Source organism: Delphinus delphis, chromosome 13 (assembly GCF_949987515.2).
Source record: "Delphinus delphis chromosome 13, mDelDel1.2, whole genome shotgun sequence".
NCBI lineage: Eukaryota > Metazoa > Chordata > Mammalia > Artiodactyla > Delphinidae > Delphinus > Delphinus delphis.
The window spans coordinates 20,625,397-20,652,892 of record NC_082695.1 but is presented as its reverse complement, the minus strand read 5'-3'; the positions used below and the strand labels follow the sequence as shown (position 1 = coordinate 20,652,892).

General features: G+C 49.6%; 1 long non-coding RNA gene across 1 annotated transcript; it reads left to right on the top strand.

Moving 5' to 3' along the window:
* The first annotated feature begins 616 nt into the window (after positions 1–616).
* Positions 617–4,200, top strand: LOC132436517 (uncharacterized). The gene is made up of 3 exons (XR_009521806.1): positions 617–706; positions 3,338–3,420; positions 4,065–4,200. It is a non-coding gene; the product is annotated as an uncharacterized lncRNA (long non-coding RNA).
* Positions 4,201–27,496: the final 23,296 nt, after the last annotated feature.

Sequence of the window (27,496 nt, the reverse complement as noted above, 5' to 3'; positions counted from 1 at the left end):
CCAACCACATGGAATGTCACCACCTCCTGGAGTGTCTGTTCCCCCTGCTCGGCCGCTGGCATCTCCTCCAAGGCCCCAGTTCCTCCCTCTGGCTAGTCCTCTGTGGTTGCGTTCCTTGGAGGGAACGGTTTGTTTTCCCTTCCAGTCCATCCTTCTATAATTGTTTCCATGTATTTCCCTTGATTTGCAGTTTGCAATCCATCCCCGCCCTCCTCCACTCCCCTGCCCAGGACCTAGCTCCATTCTGGGACCGCAGATGGAGGGCCCGCAGCCGGGCAAGGAGACAACGGAGCTAGGTGAGGACCACGACGCACAAGGCGCCTCTCCAGTCACGGAGCCCTCCCAAGTCTGCTGGAAAGCTAAGACTTACATGAAACAACAGGACCCTGGGATCTATTATGTCCATTGATTAGACAATCTGCCTGAGGCTCCTAGAAGGTGGGCAGCTGGCAGAGCCCCTGGGAACCCCAGCTGGGATGGGAACTGAAACCCGATTTCCTAATCCATGCCCCATCATGCCTTTCCCACTGCCTCATGGACCCACCTCACTGCCTGCTTCCTGGCCACTCTTTCTCCACCAGACCTTCCTCTCCAGGAAAGGGGAAAGGATTCAGGATGAGTTTGCAGTTCTGCAGGTTAAAATGGAGACCAAGGAAAATTTATACGATTCCACTTTCCGCTTCTCTCTGGATCCCTCACTGAGCCCGTAATGTATTCCCCCTTCTTGCTAACACACTTTTTAAAATGTTAATAGACTGTAAATTACTTTTCTTTTTATACTTCTTAAAATAAGCGTTTCCTCTTGTGGATGGCAAGGCAATGCTGGAGTTACGGGCTTGGTTTTATTACTGTCGAGATGAGATGGACTGGAGGGAGCTCATACAGCTTTTATAGGAACTATTTTATTTATAAGAATTTTCCTAATGTCAGATGGATGTGACGTGCCTGGTTTCCTTCTGCCCAGCCTTGAGAGAAGAGGGGAATATAGCATGGCTGGGGCCTGGGTCAACGTATCTTTGCCTTGGAAACTCCAGAACTGTGGATGGAATCTGTTCTTTAGCAGCCCTAATACAATCGTCTTCTAGTTTCTACTTGCACACTTCTGGTGATGGGGAACTCACTTCCTACCGAGACAGCCAGTCTCCAGTGAAAGGTGTAACTCCTTTCCTACATTAACATCACTTACTGATCCTAGCTCTGTTCTCTGGAACTAGAGAGGAAATACTAGTGTCCCCACAGAACACTTGGGAACCTCCCAGGGATTTGAAGGTGGCCACCATGCCTTTTTCTGCACCTTCATTTCTCTGCATGAAATAGCTCCCCTGGTTCTTTAAATATTTCTCCCTCACTTCATCATCTCACCCACCCTCCAAAACATTCAGATGTTTTTCCTCCAAGGTCAGAAGGATTATTTTAGCTTCTCTTAATTACCAGGACCAGCATTTCCCATTACCACTCCTGGGAAATCCCAATTCTGGTCATGTTTGTAAAGATTACCTGCTCAAATGAATTTGGGGAATGCTGGGCTAAAGAAATAGAAACAGGTTCCTTTGCAGCAGGACTTATCAGAGCCTTTATACAATGAATACACATGGCGACTCTCCAAAGTGGGTGCAGTAGGCAGCATATTACAAACTCAAGAGACTTGGAACTATGGATTTTTAAAAGACGTCCCAGAGGGTATGTGTACCCAAAACTGTTCTGAAATGCTCTACGGTGGTGAATTTCAAACAAAAAATAATGTCCGTTAGCTTATAGAAAACGAGTACGTTGGCTCCGGCATAACAGTTCCCTGTGGTGGTCTCTGCTTTATGCAAGGATGGCAGATTCTCAGCATGGCCGTGGGAACCTTGCCTCCCCCGTGCCAGGTTCAGTTTTCCTGTTACTAACCTTTCAAAGTCACCTCCAGGCTCTGTCCTGCTGGGAAGCTATGGTTTGGGGCAAGTGGGTTTGGGCTCATGGGACAAGTCATGTTAGAAAAGGAATCCAGCTCCGCCATGTATTACCTATGGGACCTGGCAATGACGTCACCTCTCTGACATTCAGACTCCTCATCTATGATCTGGGATTCATCTCAGAGCCTCCTTTGTGGGGCAGACGGAGCCTGATGCCTGGCACAGAGGAAATGCTTGAGAAATGTCAGTGGCTCACTCACAGCTTTCAAAAGACCTCATCTGGTGCCATCTCCTCCCAAGCGTCCTCACTCCAGCCAGGTTTACCTTCCTGCATGGCCTCAAGTGTGCCAAGCCTGCCCCTACCTCAGGGCCTTTGCACACAGTGCCCTTTCTGCTTGGAACACACTTTCAGGCTGTATCCTCATGGTCCGTGGGAGATGCTCAATAGACAATGGCTGAACTGCTGTGAGTTGATGGCCCTTACATATCTTCCCCTCTCCGAGGCCACCCAGCTCATGCCCACAGTCTGGCAAGGCCTGAAATCTGCCGTTGTCCTGCCTTGAGAGAGCAAGCAGGCCCTCGCACACATCCACCCCGAAATGCCCATTTGAGCAGCTCTCCGGAACCCCTGGTGCAGGGAGGCTGTCGGTTGGGGGTTGGCAGCCACACACCCTGGCCACCCAACCCAGCCCATGGCCCCTGACAAATGCAGGTGATGTGATCAGGGCAGATTGCTGTCCCATTCCCAGTTGCCCGTGCTGGCCACCAACTGAATCAATCTTGAACAATTGGCCACAGGCTTGTTTCCTTAAAAGTGATGTTACCTCTATCTCCGACAGCATGTGATGCAGGTTCCTCATTTTCCCTTTTCAGCTCATCAGAGCAAGGGTGTGCACCACGGCTGAGATAATTGAATCTTCTTTAAACCAACAGTCTGGAAGGGGGGTGGTCTGGCCTCCCCCGGGCTGAGCTGGCCTCCTATCATGACCCCGTGAGGCCAGTCTGGGGCATCTGCTGAGAACAGGGCAGTGTCTACGACCCCAGAGGCTCTGCTCACCCAAACGTCACCTGCCATTGATCTATAGCATACGCGATATTCCATTGTTTGTTGAGGGGGCGTTGGGGTTGAGAGCCCAGTGGTCTGGGTTCAAATCCCAGCTGGACCACTTTAGAGCTGAGTGATCCTGGGAAAGTTGCTTAACCTCTCTGTGCCTCCATTTTCTGGTTTCTTCATCTGTAAAATGGAGGCACTGGTCGTATCTCATGGTTGTATGTAGAAGAGTACCTGGCACATAGTAGGTGCTGTGTCAGTGTGGCCACTATTACTGTCAAGAGCCCCCTTTTTGGGGGGTGGGGTCGTGGGCAGAGTTGGGGGGGTGAGTTTATGGAGGCTCTATCTCCTTCGGGAATTATATTTTCAAGTTAACCTTTCGACCCTTTAGGCTGATGCTTCTGGGAACTGGGTGAATCCAATAATGGCTGCAGAGAAACAGAATTCAAGAGACAGAACTTGGGACCGGAAATGGTAAAATAGCATGAGTCATTTGGACCAACCCTCTTGCTTTTCAAATGGGGAAACTGAGACCCACAGCAGAGTAAGGACTTGCCCAAAGTCACATGGGGAGATGGTGATAAACTCGGTAGGAACCTAAGACTTAATGAAAATTGTCAGGATAAAGAAGATGCATTTATTGAGCACTTATTCTGTGCAGAGCTGCTTGCGCTGTTTTAACCCTCTCCACAGCCCCATGAATGAAGTAAATCTGGGTGCTGTCCCCATTTCTCAGACGGGAAAACTGAGTCTCTGAGGTGGTTCTGAGCAGCATTCAGCTTGCAAGTGCGGAAGCGGGATTGGTGTCTCCAGTCCAGATCTAACATTCATATCCATTTGGAGGGGCTTGGAGGATGGAGTGAGGCTGGAACCCCTTCTGTAGTTACATAGTAGACCATCTGCTTCCCTCAGCTGAATAGATGGGGCTCCAGCTATGTGGAACCATGACTCCCAAGTGGAAACCTTACCCTTCAGCAAGGATTGGTCCCCTTCAGGAAGAGGAAGCCCTGGGGGTCTCTCCTGACAAGCAGATACTCTTGTGTGGGCTGGACCAGTGGGGGTTTCCTCCCCAAAGAGACAGTTAAGGCAAGGAAGATAATTTTCTCTTTCTTCCACAGCATCTCGATGTCTGTTGGGAAAGCCGGGACACAGCAGGCGGGAGCAGCATTGCCTGATGACGCCTTCCTGCCCACCGCACCCTCCTGTAGGGCCTTTGTCCACACCGGCCCTGCTCATCTGCCAGCCACGGATGCCCTCACGTGCGGGGCACACCGGCCCCCATGCAAATCTAGCCAGGCTGATCCCTGCCCCGGCAGCTGAAAGTCTCCTAATAAACAAGTGTTGGTTTGCCGAACAGGAGAGACCCTTGACGTCAGGGGTAGAACTTTCTGGGAGGAAAACACTTCATTTCCAGGGCAAGTGTTGCTCAGCTGCTCTGAGACTCAAACATGTTCTCAGCCTCACTGTCAGCAGGGCTGCAGGACACCAACCACAGGAGGAGGAGGCAGCATGGGTGTGTCCAGCTTCTGGGGCGGTGTGGGGTTGGGGGGCAGCTCAAAGAGCACTGGACCAGGAGTCCTGAGACCCAAATGAGAGAGCACTAACAACAACAATAATAATAACGATAACCAGATGCTTGTTCATTTATTGAGGGCTTACTATGTACCGGGCATGGTCGGAACATCTGGTGCACCCAGCCCTTTGAAGAAATTTTCTACCGTTCCCAATTTGCAAAAGGGGAAATAAGGCTCAGGAGGTTGGAGATGATAGGAAGGCTTCCCTGCGGAAGTGGTACTCTGCCTGGAGTCTGAAGGATGAAGTAGATGTTAAGTAAGTGAGGAGGGGGAGGGAAAAACATTGTAGCCAGCAGGGACAGCATGTGCAAAGGGCCTGTGGTGGGCATAAGTCTGGTGAGGCTGAACCCCGAGAGGAGCAAGTTCCATGTGTCTGGAGGGAGGGGTACTGTGGGTTACAGGGAGCTGACAGGGGCTCGTCCCTGTGGCTCCTGTGGGGTTTGGGCCTTCATTCTAAGACCTCAGAAGCCATGAAATCTTTAAAGAAAGATGTGACAGGCTCAGATCTGGGTTTTTGAAAGCTCCCTCTGGTGACCCCAGAGTTGGGTGGACAGTGGCCTCAGGATGGGAATGCATACAGCTGAGACTTCATGTCAACCAATCTTGCCCAGGGCAGCCCCAGGGGGAGGCTGGGACCTGCATAGCCTGTTAGGAGGCAGGGAGCCAGGAGCCTCCCTTACCCCCAAGCTGGTGGGCTCATTTACATGATCCCAGCTTAATTCTCCCAGGGTATGCAAATGTATGCAAACCACGATCCAGGAGAGGCAAAAATAGCAGGGCGCATTAGCATCCCCCACAGGAATATTGTTTTATGCAAAAGACGAGCTTGGGGCCTGCTGAGTGGGCGGCAATGGAAGATGCCAGGGAGTCCAACCTCCTGGCCTGTGCCCTCCAGGGTCCCGGCCAGGTCCCTGCTGCCAGGGAGGTTCCAGGGTCCAGGGGCAGGTGGTGGACGGAGGGCCCTGGCTGCCCAGTGTCCAGGGCCCAGGTAGGGTCTCCAGGCTGGGAGGACCCCTGACCTCAGGGCCGCACTTACCCTGGCCTGGCCTCCACCCTCTGACGGTCTGGCGTCTTGTCTTCCTCCCTCCCATCTTCCCCGTCTGGTTTCTCCCCCGTCTGCTCTCTCAGCAATCTCAGCTTCCTCTTTGCTTCTCTCTGATCTTTTTTTTTTCTCTTCTCAGCTTCCTCCAGCCCTTCCTTTTCGGTGGCTTCTCTCTGCCCAACCTCCTGGTGCCTCTCCCCTGAGAATTCGCTCTGAGGTCCTTCTCTTGGTACTTGTCTCTCTCTGGGTCTCCAACTCCAGCACGACTCTCTCTGTCTCTGTGACTCCCTGTCCGTTTTTCCTTATCTGTCTCTGAGATTTCCTGTCTCCCCTTGTCTCTGTCTCTCCATCTCTCTCTGCTTCTGTCTGTCTGTCTGTCTTGATATGCATCTTTCCCTGCCTGCTGTCTTTCTGGCTCTGCTGGTCCCTCTCTGTTTTGTTTGAATTTGTTTCTCTCTGTCTTTCTGGCTCCCTTGTTCTCTTTCTGTTGCTGCCTCTATGCTGTCTCTGCTCTTTCTACTTCATGATCTTTCCGTGGCTTTTTCTCTGTAGTTCTCACCCCAGCATCCTCTTCCTTCAGGACATCCTGGAGAGCATTCAGGAAAAGGCAGCAGCATCCCTGAGCTCATGTCTGGTCCAGGACCCATGTGGAGAGGTGCAGGGACCCCTCCACACACCTCCAAGTTCCAGTGGGCACCAGACCCCTGACTGCAACCCAGTCCAGCCAGCTGTGGAGGCCAGTCTGGACAGCTCTGGGTTTTGGGAAGAGGCTGGGTCTTTCCAGATCCCTGGAAGCCTAGGTCTGGCTTAAGTCAGGTCATACTGGCTGGGAGTTGCCTGAGACTGGGGTACTGGGGAGAGAGGGCAGGAATCAGCCAGATCCTCTCTGGACAAGAGCAAGTTCTGGCAACAGACACTTCTCAGCTGTGCAACCTCTGTAAATGGCTTCCTCTTCCTGATCCTCAGTTTCCATCTCTTTAAAATGGGTTGATCCTGGTGTCCAAGCCTCAGCCTTGTTGTGGGACTGGCCAGCTGCATTGGCATCATTTGCGATGTGTAGCGACACTCAGTAAATACTCTCTACAACAGTTATTGTTATCATCCTCGCTCCTGTGGTTCCACTTAAGCTCTCTGTGCCTCAGCCTCCTCATCTGAAAAATGGGGAGAGTAGTTCTCACATCATTGGGCAGTTGTGAGAACTGGATGAGATAGTTGCAAACTTGGTACATAGTAGGTGTTCAATAAAAGGCCTATTTTCTTTTTCTTCCTTCTTGGACTAACTCTGTGATTTTGGCAAAGCGCCTGCCCTCTCTGGGTTTCAGTTTCCTCATCTGGAATGAGTGCAGCACAGAACACCCTTTCAGACTGGTTTTGCAACCTCTGAAGTCTTTTGGTCACACTATACTGAACTGGGGTTCCTGGGTTGGCTGCCAGTCGGCGACGACTCCACAGTGCCACCAAGTGGTCACCCAGGTCAACATGGTGCAGGCTTTGGGGTCTGGGGCTGGGGGCAGGAGTGGGCCTGACCTCTGTGACCTTGACAGAGTCAACAGGCCCATTACACAGAGGGGAAGAAATCTGCCTAAGGGACCACGGGCTTGTGGTCCTGGAGCTGCCTCAGATTGCTGGGTGACCTTGGGTCAGTGCATTCCCCTCTCTGAGCCATGCTTTCTTCCCCACATCAGACCAGAACAGAAGCCCCTCCGGCAGCCATGTCTTCCATCCTCGTGGCCGGTCCAAGGCTACATTACCTTGATAGTTCACATTTTTATTAGGCCCCTACTCTGTGCTATGGACAGGGCAAACAACAACAACGACTATGATAATAATAGTAAGTCATCATCAGTAATGAGAGCTTATTCTAGGTCTGGCCTTATGCTAAGCATCTGATCTGCACCAGCTCATTTAATTAACATGAGGTAGAACTTTCTAAGAACTTTACAGAAATTAAGTCGTTTAATTCTCCCAGCAAAGTGAGGCTCGGGAAGGAGAATTGACTTTTTGTCATTAAATGCGTTCACTATGTTTTTGTTGAGAACCTACGACGTGCTTAGCACTGGGCGCAGTGGTGAAGAACACAGATTCAGTTGTAGCCCCCGTAGGTTCACAGTTTAGTGGAGAGACACACAGTAAGCAAAGAAAACAGCAAGGAATACAACATTGGGAAACATAAGAGATCTAAAGGAAAAGAACAGGGAATGGTGAGAGAGAAGAGGAAAGAAAGCAGGAGAATCAGGGAGAGACAGCTTGGAGAAGGTGGTGTTTAAGCTGAGGTCCAAGGGAGGATTAGGAAACTGCAAAGGGTGGAGTGTAGAGGCTGCTGCAGGAACAGCCTGTGCAAAGGTCCTGCGGCAGTGACAAGTTTGCCCCATTGAGAAACTGACAGCAGACCTAAAGGAATCCTCAAACCCAGGGTCACCTCTGCACCTCCAGATTCCCAATGAGGTTCATATCGTGGGTCTCAGAGTCTGAGAAAATCTCCAGGGAGCTTTAAAGAAAAACTTATGCCTGGACCCTCCCCAGGGCAATCCCATGAGACTCTTTGAAGGTGGGGCTGGCTCAGGTAATTATTTTAATCCTCTGGGTGATTTCAATGGGGCAGACTGGGGGTCCTTCAGACTCCAAGGCTGGGGTCTTGCTAAACTTTCCTGACCCAATGGCTGGGGTATGCACAGGGAGAAGGGTTCCTCTTGAGGAAAATATTTATCAATAATTTTCCCCTTGGTAGGCCCAGCTCTGCCCCCTGGATAAGACTCTGTGTAGAGTCCTGGCTTATCTCACAGATGCCATGTGACCATCATGCTGATGAATTAACCATAAGGGCCTCCTGGGGTAATATTTGCACTATAATAACCCGCACAGAGCCAGACCAGCTCCCCCAAAGGGCTATCCAAATAGGGCAGCCTTAGGCAGGCCCCTCTGAGCTGTGCCCAGGACCGTCTGTCTTCCTCTGGCCATTTCTGGCCCCCATGGGACTGCCTGGCTGGAGAAAGAGATTCAGGTCACATTGGGGCTGGGGGAGAGTGTGCTGCAATGGACTGGCAATGTCTGCCCTGGGTGCAGCTTGGAGTTTTTGAGTAATCAGTGCTGGTTTACTCTATCTAGCTACATTCAGGCCTAGCAAATGGGGTCACCCCCACCCCCCAGAGAGGCAAGAAGGATCCAAGCCCACTCTGTCACTTACTAGTTGGGCAGCCTGGTGAGGCACTAACTCTTAGAGCTTTGTTTTCCCATCTGTAAAGTGGGTTCACTGATTATATTAGTTTTCTAGGGCTGCCATAACAAAGCACCACAGACTGGATGACTTAAACAACAGAACTTTATTTTTTAACAGTTTAGGAGGCTGGAAGTCCTGGTGTCAGCAGGGTTGGTGTCTTCTGAGGCCTCGCTGCTTGACTTGTAGATGGTTGCCTTCTCCCACTATATTCACAGGGTCTTTCCTCTGAGAATGTCTGTGTCCTAATCTCCTCTTCTTATAAGGACACTAGAAAATATTGGATTAGGGCCCACTCGCATGACCTTATAGGGGAGGTGGCGGCCCTTTGAGAACTGCCCATCCGTCCACAGCAAACATCTCAGGAGTGATAGCAAAGCATCAGGTATGCTGCTGTTCCTTCTAGGTGTCTGCTGCTATATAACAGACCATCCCAAACTTAGTGGCTTAAAACAGTGATATTTATTTCATTCATGGATCTTGAGTTGGGCAGGGTTCAGCATGGATATCTGGTCTCTGCTTCATGGGGTACCAGCTGGGATGGCTCAAAGTCTGAGCGTGGGGACCTCCAAAGGCTTGTCCCCTCGTATACCTGTGGTTGCTGTTGGATCTGGGGTTGTAGGCTGAGACTTTAGCAGGGGTTCTTGTGTGAAACATCGCACATGACTATGTCCTCCCTATGTGGGCTGGGCTTCCTCACAACATGGCGGCCAGGTTCCAAGGGCAAATGTCCACATTACCTTTCACGACCTCGTCTCAGAAGTCGTGCAGCATCTGCTGCATTCTCTCAAGTCCATGCAGTTGCAAAGACCTGCCCACTATTCGGAGGGAGGGGAATTAGTCTGTATTTCTCATTTGGCAAGTTCTGAAAATGTTGCTGCAGTCATTTTTGGAAAACACAATGTGCTCTAATTACAGATGAAGCAGGCGAGGCTCAGAGAAGGAAAGACTCCCCAGGCCCACACCACATAGGATGTCCGCCCTCCCATCATCCCTGAGAGCCCCTTGGAATGCGTCCACCCCCCACGGTGGGGACCAGCGAGGTGGCCTCCCTTCCCCAGGCCCACACAAAGGCCTGTGTCTGAGCCTCCATCTGGCTTGTGGGATGGATTTGTCACTGGGAGGAAAAAAACCTGATTTTCTGCTTCTTTTTTCTCAGCTCCTTATTCACGTGTTGCCCGGCAGGGAGCAATCAGGACTCTGTGGTCCTCCTGGCTTGCTTAATTCATCCAAGAGCCCTCCCTCCTCCCCGCCTCTGCCCTCTCCCCTGTTTGTCCCTCCCTGAGTTTCTCTCTTACCGCTTTGTTTCTCTCTCCCTCTTTCCCCATCTCTCCCTCTTTCTCCCTGTCTCTGTGGCCCTGTGTCTGCCTCCTCCAGAATGTGCACCCCACTGACACCCTGCGTTTCATTTCTGCCCCCTTGCAGGGATTACCCTCAAGGGACACAGGCTGCTTAGTGCCTGGGCATGTTTGCTCAGGATGCCTGCCCTGCCCCAGCTTTCAACCCACTGCGCTGCTTCCAGGAGGAGGCCAGGAAGAAATGTGCCAGCTGCCTTCCTAGCTTATTTTATTTAAAAAATGTTTTTAATTGAGGTGAAATTCACATGGCACGGAACTAACTGTTTTAAAGTGAACACTTCAGTGGCTTTTAGTACATTCACAAGGTCTTGCAACCATCACATCTATCTAGTTCCAGAACATTCGCATCGTTCCAAAATTAGCCATCAACAGTTCACTCTCCAGGAGTTCCCTGGTGGTCCAGTGGTTGGGACTCGGCACTTCCACTGCCGTAGCCCGGGTTCAATCCCTGGTCGGGGAACTAAGATCGCACAAGCTCATCTCTGCCCCAGCATCCACTAATCTACATTCTGCTTCTTTGGATTTTCTTATTTAGCACATTTCATATCAACGGAACGGTACAATCGGTGTCCTTTTGTGTCTGGTTTCTTTCACTCAGCATACTGCTTTCAAGATTCATCCACATTGTTGCATGTGTCAGTACCTCGTTCTTTCTTTATGGCTGCAGGGTAGTCCATTGTATAGATGGACCACATTGTGTTTATCTATTTATCCGTTGATGGACCTTTGAGTTATTTCCATGTTTTGGTGATTGTGAATAATGCTGCTATGAACATGTGTGGACAAGAATTGTTTGAACACCTGTTTTCAGTTCTTTTGGTTATATATCTAGGAGTGGAATCGCTGGGTCATATGGTGATTCCATGTTTAACTTCTTGAGGACCTGCCAAACTGCCTTATTGTCTTACTGTGCAGACCTTAATGGTGCCTTTAGAGGAATCGCATTGGTGTCCTGAAACCTGTCTACCGTCAATGTCCTATCCATTTCTATCTGAGAGTTAGCAGGGAGACCTGGAATCAGGTACTAGCTCTTTAGTGATGAGATACTACTAGAAGGACTATGGAAGGAGAGACCAGTGTGGTAGTGGACAAGGCCGGAAGGTCAAGATTGTGGATTCATTCATTCATCCATCCATCCATTCATTTACTAATTCATTGGTAAAACATTTACCTAGCACCCACCATATGCCAGGCTCTGTGCTGGGCTCTAGGGAGAGATGAATAAGATAGATTACATGCTCGCAAGGGGATCACAATCTGGGGGTGGGCAAAACATTCACATAAATAAGCAGTTAGGAAAGAGTATAATACAGTCCCACATGGAGGCTGTTTAAGGTTTTGGGGAAGCAGATGCCTAGGAGGACCAGGCAAGGCTTGACAGACGGGCACCTCTTTAGGCTGGGGATTGAAAGATGCGTAGGAGTTCATCCTGAGGCCAAGGCAGGGAGGGACACTCCAGGCCTAGGGAACAGCATGAACCAAGTTGTGGAATTTGCAGTTATGGTGAGTCTTAGGTGTGCCTGGGGCACAAGGTAAATCTGGTGGAAATAATACTGAAATGGTTGGTATGTGTTTATAAAATAACCAAAGCTTATTAATAATATGCTAAGGAGTTTAAGTTTTAATCTGGAGGTGGTGCGGAGTCATCAAAAGATTTAAACCCGAGTGATTAGGGGCAGTAAATGTAGCTTTCATTTCTCTGTCTATAAAATGGGAGCATTTTAGTAGCTTGCATCTGTCAGGATAAACTGGGCTATGTTGCAGTAACAAATATCCCCCCGATCTCAATGGTATGAAACGATGTTTTTCTCTGGCTCACACTATATGTCCATTGCAGCTTGGCTGGGGGATCTGCTACACATTTCCATTATCTGTAGCTTAGAACCTTGATGGGTGGAGCAGTCACCTTCTGGAGCATGGCTGGCCGCAGTGGCAGAAGGAAGAAAGAGGGGAGAATCTCAGTCCCAAAGCTACTATGCAGGAAATATATGACATATGACATTGAAGCCAGTCCCAAGCCACACCTGTCTCTAAGTGGGCAAGGAAGCACAGCCCTACCGTGAGGAGGAGAACAAGACATATGAGGTGGGCAATGTGAGTGACCATAGGTCCTCTCTGAGTTCCTTCCTCATTTATGAAACAGAAATTTTGCTCAGGGATGTTCACCACAGCACTGGTTGCAATAGCCTAAAACTGGAAGCAACCAACATGTCCATCAATGGGCGATTAATTAACTGTTGCTACAGGAACACTTTGTAGTATCACGCAGCCATTTAGAAAGAAAATTAGGCAAACTTTTATTTGCTAAAATGAAAAACAATGCCACAAATATTTTGTTAAATTAAAGAAGTCACTCCAAGGTATAGAACATAGTGTCTGGTATGATCCAACTCATTAAAAATATATATATATATGTATGTATGTATGTGTGTGTGTGTGTGTGTGTGTATATATATATATATATATATATATATGATTTCCAGGAAGATAATGCAATAAATAGTTAACATTAATTAGCTCCGAGGATAAGGACTGGGGCAGGGACTCTGCTGTTCTGTTCAATTCTATATCCTCAGAGCTCAGCACATAGTAGGTGCTCAAAAATATGTCTCAGAGAGATGAATTAATATTTCTAAGGAGAAGGAATTTGACCTTTTAGTTTTATGGACTTCTGAGCAGTCAGAATTTTTTTAAATCTTATGTGAACATAAAACACAGAATGTGATTTTTTTCTCTTTTTTTTAAAAGAAAATGGGGTAATTCCATTTTCTGATCTTCCTCTCCCATCTGCTGCCATGAAGAAGGCAAAGACTTGGGGTCACATTTCTCTGAACACGCACAAAGAGCAGTAAATAAGTGTAGCTTTTGAAAAATCCGGGGAAAAACTGCCGTTTCAGTCTTATATATATTAAAAAAAAAAAACCCCGAGAAACAAACGAGGGTGTTCCTGCTAGCCGTTCCTCGTGCTGCGGTGATATTCGTCTTGGAAGGCGCTCAACAAGGCCTCCCTCGTCTGCCTCCCAGGATGAGCCTGCCAGGGGAGATGGATCGCTCCTGAGGTCCCCCTGCAGCCCGCACTACATGAGGGTTCAATTACGGAATCCATTCCTACATTCCCGCCACCGAATAGCGCCGGGCATCTGTGCGACCCTCCACCAGGATCTGCAGCCCGCCGTGCGGAGGAAGCAATATATTTTTTAAAAATCTTATGTCTTTTAATTGCTTATGGACTGATTTCTTGCCTGCCACCCCCTTCCCTCACCCACCCCATCCCCCCAACATCAGAACCTCGCTTCCCTGCAAGAATAATGTTCTTGCTGGGAAACAGCTCAGCTTCACTGAATCATGGGAATGAGTGTAACTAACTGCAGGGAGCAGTGAGGTGGGGGTCTCTCTGGGGGGGATGTTGGGAGATGGGAGCTGATGGCCAGTGGTGCCGTGACCGCCATCCTCTCAAAGGTGGAAAGACCTTGCTCCGTACCATGAAGCCTTGTCATTTTGTCCAGACAGTCTGGGTTCCAACGCAGACTCTGCCCATCCACAGCGGTTGCAAGCCTTGGCAGAATGACTCCACTGCTCTGGCCTCATTTTGCTCATCTGAAAAATGGGCGTGAATAATAGCAGCTCCCTCATAGGCTGTTGTGAGCATTTAAGGACATAGGGACTGTAAAATAAGTGTTGAAGTGTGTTTATTTCAAGGCATACTTTTATTTCATTGTAAAATGACTTTGGGATAGACTGGCCAGAGATGGAAGAAATCAAGGACCCCATCTTAGAAGATTTATATTCAGAAAGCCAGCTCTCTCTCTCTCCCAAGTCTGACGGATGAGCTTCCGAAAGTGGAAGTAATACTGGGTGAATGACCTCAGAAGTTCTTCCTAAAACTTACATTTAAGTGGAAATAGAGAAAATGAACATTTACTGAGGGTCCATGTGCCAGGTACAGTGCAACTGGCGGTGTATCAGGGGCTGCAAACCACCCATCTGTTTTGGTAGGATCTGTGGGCTAAAAATAATTTTTTACATTTCTAAATCATTGAAAAAACATCAAAAGAAGAATACTATTCTGTGACACATGAAAATTATCTGAAATTCAAATTTCAGTGTCCAGAAATAAAGTTTTATTGGCACACAGCCACACCCATTCGCTCACATTTTGTCTCAGGCTGGTTTGATGCCACAACGGCGGCACTGAGTAGTTGCAACAGAGACCATCTGGCCTGCAAAGCCGAAAATATTTAATATCTGGCCCTTTACAGAAAACGTTTGCTGACCTCTGGTATCTATCACGGCACTGAGGGCTCAAGGTAACTCTGTGAGGCTCGTTATTAGTGACCCATTTTATGGGTGAATAAATTGAGGCTTTGAGAAAGTAAGTGATTTGGTGCCAGGGTTGTGGGAAAGGTGGTTATTGAGTGACATTATTGTTATACCCATTCTGTAAATGAGGAGACCGGGGCCTGCAGAAGATAGAGCAACTTGCTCAAGGCTAACAGTGAGTAAAATAAGGGCAATGTTGGCACCAGAATCTTGCTCGTAAGACTGGGGCCATTTTTCTTTGCTCCTGCCTCTCTTCCACGGGACTTAAAGGTGACTCTCCCAGAGTAGCTGGGAGGGGCTGTCACTGATGGCTGATCCTGCCTCTGGGAGGACACAAGCCCCTTCAAGCTGGGGACTGAAGCAGGGCTGCTGATGGATTGGGAGCTGGTGGTGGTGCTGGGCCAGGCTTCCAGGAGGGCGAGCGGGGAGAGGAGAGTTGGAGTTGCGTGTTTCCTTTCCAGTTTCCTCCTTGGACCTGCCATATCTCTGCCCATTGTTCCAGCAAGGGAAGCAGGTATAACTGGGCCGCATAGAACATGCGTTCTTGCCACCACTTGGTAAATAGCTAATCCCTTGTGTCATAAGTCACATTCTCCAAACACAGGCTCTAAAAAGACAACTCTCCTGGGAGGGAATCACACTATATTTTGACCTTAAAATGCTTTTCATCTGGGGTAGTCCTAGATGCCCATGTAGAGGGACTTGGCCTTCCCCCTCCCCACCCCCCTCACACTGAGATTGATGTGCAGAGACAGAGAATGCAGCAAACTTCTATTTCCAAGCATACATATAGCAAAGGGAATCCATGAGAGGTACAGGTCCTGGTGTCAGGCAGACAGGGTATGAGTGTGGACTCTGCCTATGAGCCATTGACCGTCACCTCCTTAGCCTTCTCAGTTTTGTGACCTGTAAAATGGGGATGTTGAGAGTGTTATCTTGGGTTGGCAGTGCTCATACATGATAAAGTATATAAATATTTAGTTCCCCCATAAAAAAAAAAGAGTAGAATCTATTTGTAAATGTGGAGAACTACTGGGCTAAACCAACCTAGGCATTTATAGGTCAGGTAATTGTGGCTCAGAGAGGGTGAGTGATTCACCCAAGGTCACAGAGCAAGTGAGGGGGAAGGTGGAAACTAAGACCCAGGACAGCCCTGGAGCCTCTTCTACCAGATCTCAGAGTTTTCAAGAAGCATTCACAGGAACCAGGTAGGTCCACGAAGGTCCTGATTCAGGCTGGGGTGAGGTCTATGTTATCTACATCCTGATTGTAAAGACTTGCTCATTGAGTACGGGCGCACCAGGCCCCCTGTGGAGGCCTTTGCCCGCGCCATCTCCTTTAACCCTCACGGCAGCCTCTGCTGGATACCTGATCCACGTCCTCTGGGAACGGTAAGCTGGTCACACAGTAGGTGCTGGGCAAATATCTGCAGACTGAACAACCCCCACTAAGGAGACCTCCTTAGCCCCAGAGTCCAGGACAGAAACTGAGGCCCGGGGATGTGAATGTGGAATCCAGAGCCTCACAGCTGGTTTCAAGTCTGTGACTCCAGAGAAAATTCCAGAGAGCCCTTCCAGGTGGGGGACATCCAGACACCTGGGCGGCCTCTGGAGTTCTCCTCCCACCGGGGAAGAGCAGTAACAGGCTGGGAGAGGAGCTCAGGGCAGACCCTTTGGGACGCAAAGCACGGGGAAATAGAATATAATTTCCCTCTTTTTAGATTGGCTTGGGGGAGGTCTCACTATGGAATGAATGATTTGCTTTGCCAAATCCAAGTCCCTCTGCTCTGGGTTCTGCATTGATATGCTAATATGAGAAGCCCAAGGGACCACCTCCTGGGTCTCTGCTCCCAGAGCATTTGTGGAGGCGCCTTTGTGCTGTTTAGGGGTGTGTGTGTGAGACAGAGAGAGAGAGAGAGAGAGAGAGAGGCATAGGTGGGGGCCCCTGCAGGAGTGATGAGAACCTGACTGTATATGTGCGTGATGGGGATCAAGGGATGGGAGAGAAACTGGAGCCACTCAGAGAGGAATGGCCTTTTGGAGGGAGAAATATCACTTGTGGCGCGCAGGGCGTATTTCAGTGTTCACCTACCCTTCCTTCCTTCCTTCTACCCACCCACCCATTTACTCACTGACCTATCTACCCTCCTACCCACTCAACTGTCCAACCACCCACCCCTCCATCTGTCTACTAATACATCTACCTACTCATCCATGCAGCTACCCTTCCACCTATCCCACCCATCCGTCCATCCATCCATCCACCCATCCGTCCATTCATCCGTCTACACAACCATCTGCACAACCACCTTTTCTTCATTCCACCCATCCACTCATCTGCCCCCCCACTCATTCTCTATCCACCTTTCCATCCATCCATCCATCCACCCATCCATCCATCCATCCATCCATCCATCCACCCATCCATCCCCCTACCCCAACTCTCCGGCCAGCACACACCAATGGTTTGCAAGGTGACTGCTGGCACGGTTCTTCCCATTTTATAGATGAGGAAACCAGGTAGAATGACAGGGGACTCAGGCTCTGAGGTCAGATGGAGCTGAGCTCAAACTCTGCCTCTGCCTTTGGGTGGCTGCATGACCTCAAGCGAGTGGCTAATGATTCGGAGCTTGCTTTTCTCTCCGTGAACTTGAACTGGTGATGACACCTATCTCACAGCTGGCATAAGGAAGAACTGAAAAGCCACCTGAAAGTTGCCACGCACGGGGCTGGGCAGGGGCAAGGAGCTCAATATATACCTTCTCTTATTATTTGTTGAGCACTTACTGTGTGCCAGGGACGCCATACGTGTGCTCTCTCATCCCTGTTACATCGGGGCTGACATTACTCTTCCCACTCTTATTATTATTATTTTGACTTCGCCACACGGCTTGTGGGATTCAGTTCCCTGACCAGGGACTGAACCCGGGCAGAAGCAGCGAAAGCCCGGAGTCCCAACCACTAGGCCACCAGGCAACTCCTTCATCCCACTCTACAGGTGAGAAGATTGAGTCTCTCAGAGCCTAAGCGGAGAAGCAGAGCTCAGCACCAAGCCAGGGTGGTAGGTCTCCAAATTCCACCTTTCTTGCACTCCGCCACTTGGACGCGGGTCCTCACTCTGCCCAAGCACGAGGCTTGGCCTCAGGAAAGTCCCTGAGCCTCAGTTTCCCCATATGGACTATGAATATGAGGGGATGGGCTAAATGATTTCCAGGCCCTCACTCTGCTTGGCGTGAGAATGGCATGCAGTCAGCACCTGTGATGCAGCCTCCGAGAGCTCTGGCCCCATAGTATGGCAGGCTGTGGCCAGCTGAGGTTCAGCTCTACGCCATCCCCACACTCTGAAACCGACAGGAGAGGGGATGGTTCAATTCCCGTCACTGTCCCTCCCTTCCTGAGCGGCCACAGGGAGATAGCTTAACTTCTGGAACCTCAGATTCCCAACCTGTGAAGCGAGGCTAAGAAAGACCTTCACTTTATTGGGTTGCCGTGAAATCAAATGAGATAATGCTTATAAGCTGATTGGGAAGGGCGCTGAGGGCAGAAGGAGGGCAAGCGAAAGCCGGGAGCCCCCGTCCCCCACCCACCTGCAAGGTCAGATCATTAAGTCACTCAACAAATAGGTACTGAGCACCTACTGTGGGCCTGGCCCTGAGCTCAGCACTGGGAGTGCAGAGGTGACTGAGATGCACAAGGAACTCACTTTCTCCTGGGAGGAAACAAAATAGCCACGGCCACAAGAAGATGTGCAGATTACTTTCAGAAGTGGAGAAAATTGGAGAAGAATTTAAAGCAGGTAAGAGAATAGCCTGCCTGGGTGGGCGCAGCATGGAGCGGTGATCAGGGAAGGCCTCCACGAGGAGGTGCTGTTTGAGCTGAGAACCAAGTAAGCAATAAGAACGGCCTTGCCAAGGTGTGTAAGGAACAGTTCCAGGCAGAGGGAACAGCAAGTGCAAAGGCCCCGTGGTAGGATTAACTTTCTGGGGAGATCAAGGGCCTTGTAGAACCTCCATCTGGGGCACCTTCACGTGGCTTCCATTACATTCAGAGCAGTAACTAACCACCAGTGCCATCTTTTCTGCTCCCTGGGAGAGCGGGAGCCTGCTGACTCTTTCTTATAATTCCCCCTTATTTTACCAATCTGTATTTCAAAATTATGTCCCCACATCCCAAGGCCCCTGGGTAGCAGGTATATTTCTCCAAATCCCAATAAATAAGTACAGTAAATCCATGTGTTTCGGGGACTTTTTTTTTTTTTTAAAAGAAGATGGTGGGGGTAGGAGTTTATTAATTTATTTTTGCTGTGTTGGGTCTTCGTTTCTGTGCGAGGGCTTTCTCTAGTTGTGGCAAGCGGGGGCCACTCTTCATCGCGGTGGGCGGGCCTCTCACTGTCGCGGCCTCTCTTGTTGCGGAGCACAGGCTCTAGAGCGCAGGCTCAGTAGTTGTGGCTCACGGGCCCAGTTGCTCCGCGGCATGTGGGATCCTCCCGGACCAGGGCTCGAACCCGTGTCCCCTGCATTAGCAGGCAGATTCTCAACCACTGCGCCACCATGGAAGCCCTGTTTCGGGGATTTTTATGGGTCAGCCTGCCAGAGAAATGGGCCGGTTGCCTCGGAGGGCTGAGCCGACGGAACTGGCCAGGTAATTAGCTACTGAGTTATGGGGACCACTTGAAGTCTAATTATTGAGAGATCTGAGGTGCCCACCTTTTGGGTCCAGATTTACATGGCGCTGGGCGGGCTCCTCGGGTAGGCATGTCCGTGGGGAAGGGCAGCTGGCGGGTCTCAGAGAGAAGGGACTTGGAGGATCAGAGGGACCCCTAGAATGGGGTGTGTCTGAGCCAGGGCAGCAGAGCCTCCATCGGGAGCCATCTAGATTCTTCCAGCGGGTTCCTGCCGCATGTTCATACCTATGATTCCATTTCATGCCTCTGGTTTAAAGTTATCTCATGATATCTACTTGTTCACAGGTCTCTCTCTCTTCCCCCCTCATTCATTCATTCATTCAATAAAGAGATCAGGAGCTCCCATCATGCATCAGAGATGGATACAAAGGTTCAAGAGGTGAGAGAGAATCTCTTATTAAACCAGGGGCCGGAGAAACAGTCAGTGCATAATATATATTTTTTGCAAGAAGGCAAGTGTGCTCAGTCGGTGTGGCCTTGTTTGCTCACCACTTCAATTCCAGGCTGTACGGTGTGGATTGTGTGTGCATGTGTGTGTGCACACACCGAAACTGAAAGGCTCCCATACACCGGGTGGCTGCTAGACGCTCAGGGTATTTAGTGCCCGTTACCGTTCACGCTCACCTTTGGCCTGGAAGGCCACGACAGCCTTCTCCCAGGTCTCTCCTCTTCTCCCCTCCCCACTCGAATCTGAATCTGCCCCCTCCCTCCACGGCATGCAGCCCAGGACGAGCTGCTGGCAGTAAAGCAGATCTGGTCACCCTCCTGACCTCACCCTCCAGTCCTGGCTGTCCCAAAGGAGAAGCCAGAGTCCTAGAATGGTCTACGGGGTCCTGAGTGATCTGAGTCCCTATGACCCACCCTCACTGGCCTACCCCAGCCACACGGGAGGGTCTCCTCCCACTCTGCAGACTCAGTGTCACCTCTGGGCCTTTGCACGCACGAAGCCCTCTGCCAGGAGTGCTGGTCTCCCAGTTAATGCCTGCCTCCTTGCCTCCTCTCTTTCGTGTCTCTGCTTGACTCTAATCTCTCTGCCCTCCTCTGCTCTATTATTTTCAGCCTTTATCACCACCTCTCATGATACATATTTATTTGTTCCTTGGTTATCATCTGTCACCTCCCCCCTCCCCCTAGAATTTCAGCGTTACGAAGGCAGACGTTTTGTTTCTTTGTGTCACCGCTACATTTTCGGTACATGTACAGTGACTGGAACGTGATTGATGCTCCACTAATAACTCTTTGAATGAACGAAGGTACCTTTGCATCTACAACATCCAGTGCAGTAGCTGGCATTCAATAGGGGCTAAATGGGGACCAGTAAATAGAAAATAAGCTAAAAGGAGATCAGTTCCATTATGCATGGATGACCAAAGAGTCGCAGGAGAGTGGGAGTGTCATGGGGGTCCTAGGAGGTGGGGGATCTGTTGAGGGCATTTTCCAAAAGCTAATGACACTCAAGCTGACAGATGAAGAGTGAGCAGGGGTTTGCCATGTGCCTCGTGTGGCTTAAGGGTCCAGGAGAAGGAAACGTCACATCACTTAGGGAGACCTGACAGAGCCTAGTGTCAACATTTGCAAGAAGGAAGGATGGACCCAGGGCTGAGACAGGGACCCAGTCTTGGAGGGGCTTGAATGTGAGCCTGGGAATTAGGACTTAAACCTGAGGGCCCGGGGAGACCCCATTTTGGGATGCTAGAGCAACCTCTTTGATGTTTATAGAGATAGCACGGTAGGAACAAGACAGCCCAGGAAAGACAGACTAAGGGCTGATCTGAGTTGGTGACACTGGAGCCAAGGAAAGGAATAGACCTGCCCCTGCTGCCGAGGGTGGGCAGGGTGGTACAGATGGAATCCCTACATGGCTGCAGAGACCGTACGTGGAGAGACTAAAATTCCATCCTCCCCAAACCGGCAAGACGCAAAGAAAGCCTGAGCTCCCGGCTCCAAACTCAATTAACCAGATTTTTTTAAAAAATTGTAATTGCAGCCTTCATCTTTCTCCCCTTCTTCCTCTTCTCTTAAAAATTTTTATTGTATATGATTTTTGACAGCCAAAGACTCTCAGATGCTTGACGTGTCGTATATTAAGCAGAGTGGCAGCTGTGGTATTGCCAAGCGAAACAAAATACAAAATTTACAGCAGTAACTTCTTCCCTCTTCAGGGTGGTTAATTATCTTAATTACTTTTATTATCTTTTAGCTTTTAAGATCCTAAATTGCTTATTTTTGCCTCTCCCGCCAAAGGCGACCACATATCTTTTATTAGCGCACGCTGAGTAGAGTCAGATGCACATCTTTCTGGTGAAATGTAAAGGAACTTTGATTTATACCTGACTTCTCCTTGTGATGTTAATTGTACTAACTGGTGAGAACAAAGTTCTGTGAAACATCGGCCGATGGCAGGAAACACACACGTGCACCCGCGCGCGCACACACACGCCTTCACGCACACTCTCCAAATCTGACAAATGCTTCCCTTTTCTTTTTTTATATCTCCTCCTCTCTCCCCTGCATTCTTTGTACGACGTGGGGAAATCCATTTCTCTCCAGCAAACCTTAACTTGGGAGAAAAGAATTACAGGCCTTGCAAACTGTCATACTTTCCCGGGGAAACGGGGAAAGGAGATTTGGTTTGAAATAAATCCATTCACAGTTAACATTTTAAAGCAAAGGGGGGAGAAAAAGGGGGGAGAAAATCACCAGGCACCTAGACTCGAGGATATTTCAGGCTGGGGGATCCTGCAACAGCTCAACCAGCTGAAGATGGACACGCGGAAGCCTGAGTTGGGGCAGCAGTGGTGGTGTCACAGGTCAGAGGCTCAGTAAGGGATTTCATGAAGACTCAGTTTCAGAAGAGGTGGCTCAGAGACCACGATCCGAAGCCAGAGCCTCGGGTCCAGATGTGTCCTGGAGTTGAGAATTATTGTCGGAGCTTTGAAAGGAGGAGCTCTCTGGGGAGACCTCTCTGTAGGGTTGTGACTCAGAGCTACAGCCTGAGATCCAGGTGGGCTTGGCTTTGAATCCTGTGTCTGCCAAGTTTGGGTTGTGTGACTCGGGCACACCCCCAAGCCCGTCTGGGCCTCAGCTTCCTCATCTACACAGTATGGGTGTTAATAATACTCTCTTCTTGGGATTGTGGTGAGGACTGACTAAAAGGGTGGCGTGTGTACGATAGCGCGAGTTCTGCTGCCCCCTCCGTGCGATGGGAAACTAAAGCTCAGAGAGGTCAAGTCACCTGCCTAGGGTCACACAGTTTCACACAGGGAGACGATTACATCATTCTATTGCCTTCTCTGATTCTACCTGGGGGCTAGGGTTCTGCAAACTCAGGCTGGGAAGCTTCAGGACCACCTGGGAAGGGGTGTGAGACAGACACCCAGATGGGGGAGGGCAGGGGTGGGAGTGGGGAGCTCCGCTGGAGGGGTGTGGAGAAATGTCTATGGTTTCCTTTGTTCAAAGGGGAGGTTGCATTAGGGAGGGACAGGTCTCTTAGCTCAGGCTGCTATAACAAAAATGTCATAGACTGCGTGGCTTATCTACAGGAGAAGTTTATTTCTGTCAGTTCTAGAGGCTGGCAGTCCCAGGTCAAAGTGCTGGCATGGCGGAGTTCCACTGACTTCTTGTGTTCTCCCATGGTAGAGAGAGGAAGCACGCTCTCTCCTGACTTTTATAGGGACACTAATCCCATCCGTGAGCGCTCCACCCTCATGACCTCATCTAATCCTAATCACCTCCTGAAGGTCCCACCTCCTAATATACCACCCCACAGGAGGGGTAGTATCCCAACATATGAATCTGGGGGGATCCAAGCATTCAGTCCATAACAACAGGTATCCCCTTCCTGCTTCTCTTCAAACAGAGGAAGGTCAGGTTCATGAGCATTTGGGGGAAGATTCTTTGAGTTTTGCCTGTGGGATTGGGGCCCCGTTACCCCAAACAACCCCCCAGGGCCACCCAGCAATGGACCCCATCCTGGTCTGGGCTTGAGGCACCTGCCAGCCCCTTTCTGACCATCTCCTACTCTCTCGCTACCACCCCCTGCATCTCTCAGGCTTTACCTCTTGGTGTCTGTGGTTCTTGGTGAGGTGACCCCTTCCCCCTCACCTCACTGCCGAACTTACCCAGTCTTAGCAGCGAAAGTCCCACATCCCACGTGCCTTTTTGGTCCCAGGCAAACTGGGACGGTCGGTCATCCTATATCTTGAGCCCTTTTCTCTCAAGGATTCTCTGGTCATTTTTCTGTTCCTGTCTGTCTGGCTCCATCATTCTGTCTGTCTGTCTCCTACCCGCCCCTGCTCCCCTGGCGTCCCTCCTTCCTTTCCTCCAGACTCTCCACCTCCTACTCTTTGGCAAGAAAAGCACTGCATTTGCGTCTCCAGAGAGGGCCGGGCAGCCAAGTCTAGAGATAAACGTCCAGGAGGGATGAGGGGAGGGCAGGGGAGGAGCCTCTGTCTGGGAGGAGAGAGGGGGCTGGCAGGTGGAGGGGAAGGGACCGCATCCTCCAGCCCCGCAGAGACTTTCTAAATACTCCCGGCTCTGCACATGAGGCTGTTTCCATGTCGTGCCAGGGCCACTGGAGAGGCCTTTCCCGGGCTGGGGGTCTGGGGACAGGGAGCCTGACCCCCTTCTGCCAGTTCTGTGAATCTCTCCAGACTTTTAGGGGACCTGCAGCAGGAGACACGAGGGTGTAAGAAAAGCAGGTTTCAGGGTGGAGGGAGCGGGAACGCCGCTGACCCCTGAGAATTCTCCAGGGTAACCGCTTGCCCTATGTGGCTACTCAGGGTTCTACACATGGCTAGTGGGACCGACGGACTGAATTTTAAGTTAAACTAGATTTTAATTCGTTAAATCTAAAATCAGATACTCTATTCAGTTATTGGAAAATGTTTAAGTGTATTTGGAACAACGTGGCCACGTGAATCTAGATGGGCCATGAGGATAAAATATACACTGGATTTCAAAGACTGGGTCCCAAGAATGAGTGTAAACTTCCTGATTGAACATTTTTAACTTTGGTTGCAAGTTGGAACAATAGTATTTCTGATACATTGGGTTGAAGAAAAGATATTAAAATTAATTTCTCAGGGTTTTTGGGGGGTTTTATTTTGCTTTTTAAAAGGTGGCTTCTGAATGTTTAAAATGATATATGTGGCTTGCATTATGTTCCTCTGGGACTGGGCTGCTCTAGGACTTGAGGACTGTCCCTGTCACCAAGGAGGTATTCCACAGGCCTCATTGCACTGAGACGTGAGACCACTTTCTTTGTGGTTGCTTTTAGCCTCTGGACTGTTCTCTTATTGTAGAGAAAAGAAAATGTTCCATCCAACTGAAATTCACAATTTTTAGAATGGAAGGATTAATGAAACCTCAGACTGGAAATGTCAGTTTCAAGGCTCCCCTGTCCATTCATAGCCCACTCCATTCCTGCCACTCTTTGGGGATCAGGCAGCTGAGGGTGATGTCTGCCTGGATTAGAAGTCATTTTTATTTTTTATCTTTTTGTTTGTAAAATTTCTATTTTATTTATTTATTTTTTTTGCGGTACGCGGGCCTCTCACTGTTGTAGCCTCTCCCATTGCGGAGCACAGGCTCCGGGCGCGCAGGCTCAGCGGCCATGGCTCATGGGCCCAGCCGCTCTGCGGCATGTGGGATCCTCCTGGACTGGGGAACGAACCCGTGTCCCCTGCATCAGCAGGCGGACTCTCAACCACTGTGCCACCAGGGAAGTCCTCTATTTTATTTTTTTAATTTTTATTTTATATTGGAGTATAGTTGATTAACACTGTTGTGTTAGTTTCAGGTGTACAGCAAAGCGATTCAGTTATACGTATACATGTACTTATTCTTTTTCAAGTTCTTTTCCCGTTTAGGATATTACAGAAGGGTGAGCAGAGTTCCCTGTGCTGTACAGTAGGTCCTTGTTGGTTATCTATTTTAAATACAGCAGTGTGAATATGTCTAGACTTTGAGGTCTTGAGTCTCTTCCTCTGACTGCTGGCTAGAGGCTCATCCTTTAAACTGGTTGGGTGGTTCCCCGGGCTGGTATGACTTTGCTAGGATGGTGGTAGCACCCTGAGGAAGCAGAAGGGGCTAATCTGGCACCCCGATAGACACACATGGTCATGCAGGAAGCTCACATGTAGCTCAACAAATATCCTTTGAGCATTTCCTATGTGTCAGACACCAACCGGGCCGAGAGGGGGCTATGACACTTCCCAGTGTCGGTGGGGAGACAGACATTGAACAAACACCTGCACTGCTAAGCATCTTGGTTACATGCATTATCTCATCTGATCATCACACCACTACCATAAGGTGAGGCTTACTGTGCTCCCCATTTCACAGAAGAAGAGCCTGCGGTCAGAGAGGGGGAAGCCTTGCTCAGGGTGTACGCACATTGGAGCTGGGGCTGCAAGCCTGGCTTCTGTGGCTCCAGAGTCCCGTAAACCCCTCCTCTGAGTTGCCTCCCCAACGCTCCCAGAGGGGTCGGGATTAGGGGCGTCCTCTGCCCTCTGTGACCTCGCCTCCTTCCAGGACTGCCTCCTCGCCTAGCTGCTTAGCTTTCCTTCCTAACACTCTCCGAGTCCATCATCCCTGCTTTTAATCGAAACCCTCCGTGAACCAACAGGTATTTTTAGCCTGCACCACCTTTTGGGATAATGAGTCTCATATGTTTACTTCCCACTGAGTAAAGCACTACAGCACTTTAATTTTTTCCTAAAATGCCTTTGAGTGTCCCTGTAGCTGTAAGTGAGGGGAGGGGAGTTGTAGGTGAGGGGAGGGGAGATATTTATGTGGCTTCTCCTCCACCATGGACCTCAGTCTCTCTAGGGCTGGCCCTGCAATGGAGCCCTTTGGACCTGCATCTGCACCTCCCCACCACTGGTCCTATGTGTGAGGCGGTGGGCGAGAGACTTCACCTTGCCGAGCTTGCTTTGATCCTCTGTACCTGGGGAACGAGGAAACTGATCCTGCAGACTGTGGGTACCACTGATGGGATTGTATGACGTGTACAGGGAAAGGAAGCCTCTCTGCCCACCTTTGGTGAGGCAGTATTTCTTGCATACAGGTAGAGTGAGAAAAGTGTGTATGGGGAACCCCACTTCTAGTCCATGAGTTGTGAAACGCTTAGAATGCTGGCCAGAGTCCTCATAGTGGCCCTGATACCTCTCTGTCCTTGTCCTCTCCACTCTCCCTTGGTCACTCTGCTCCAGCCCCACTCAGCTCTTCCAAGCCAGGCATACTCCTGCCCCAGGGCCTTTGCATAGGCTGTTCCCCCTGCCTGAAACTCTCTTCCTTGCAATAACTGCCTAAACACCTCCCTCTGATCTTTCTAGTCGTTCTTCAAATGTCATCTTCTCAATGAAGCACCCGTGGACCACTCTATTGAAAATCGCAACCCCTCCCTCTGGTCCCTGCATTTCCCTTGCTCTGTCCTGCGTTTTTCTTCTATAGCATTTATCACCTTCTATCAAACTCTATAACTTACCTACTTATCAGTTTCATTCTGTCCACCTCCTCAGGGGCAGGGATTTTTCTTTGTCTTGTTCCCTGCTGTATCTTCAGCACCCATGATGCTGCTTGACACACACCAGGTTCTCAATAGATGTGGGTGAAATGAATGCATCGTCTTTACTCTCAGCTTCCCAAGTGGTGTTTGCATGTTGGTAAATGTTATTATGCAACAAAAGCAACAATAGCAGTTGTTGGGGGAATGTCCATGGCCAAATGCATTTTATAATAAACTGATGTCATAGAGGAGGGCCTTATATTGGACAGGATGCATCATCCTTGCTGGGAAAAGCCAGTCTAGACCCACCCACCCATTTCATATGTCAGGAAACTGAGGGTCTTGGTCTCTGAGTCTTGACTCAGATCTCTGACTTTCTAACAGCTCTGCCTGGTTCTCTATACCCCCCTGTATCCCTGCTCCTGTCTACCCCGTTAGTAAGGGGGTTCTTAAAGATCTCATGTGGGTGGCCAAAGTCTGTAGGAAATGGGGGTGACCCTCCCAGAGCATGTGCGGAAGCTCTGACAAATATGGTTCCAAGAAACTTCGATTCAGGTTTGCCTTCCTTTAGTAGTTTGTGGCCCAGATTTGGAGGGCCATTTAATTTAAAAAGATTTGTTATTTTTTTAATATGCAAAACTGAATGGGCTTTGATTTTTAAAAATCTCTAATTTTATTGAAAATGATCATGACACTGTTATGTGATGACCAATACTCAGGTTGGCACTGAGGACTTTACACCTTGATTTTGTTATAAGTTCCCCTTGGTGGTCTCACAAGGCATGAATGGGCCCATTTTACAGATGAGGAGACTGAAACACAGAGGAGGCGATTTACCTAAAGTCACAA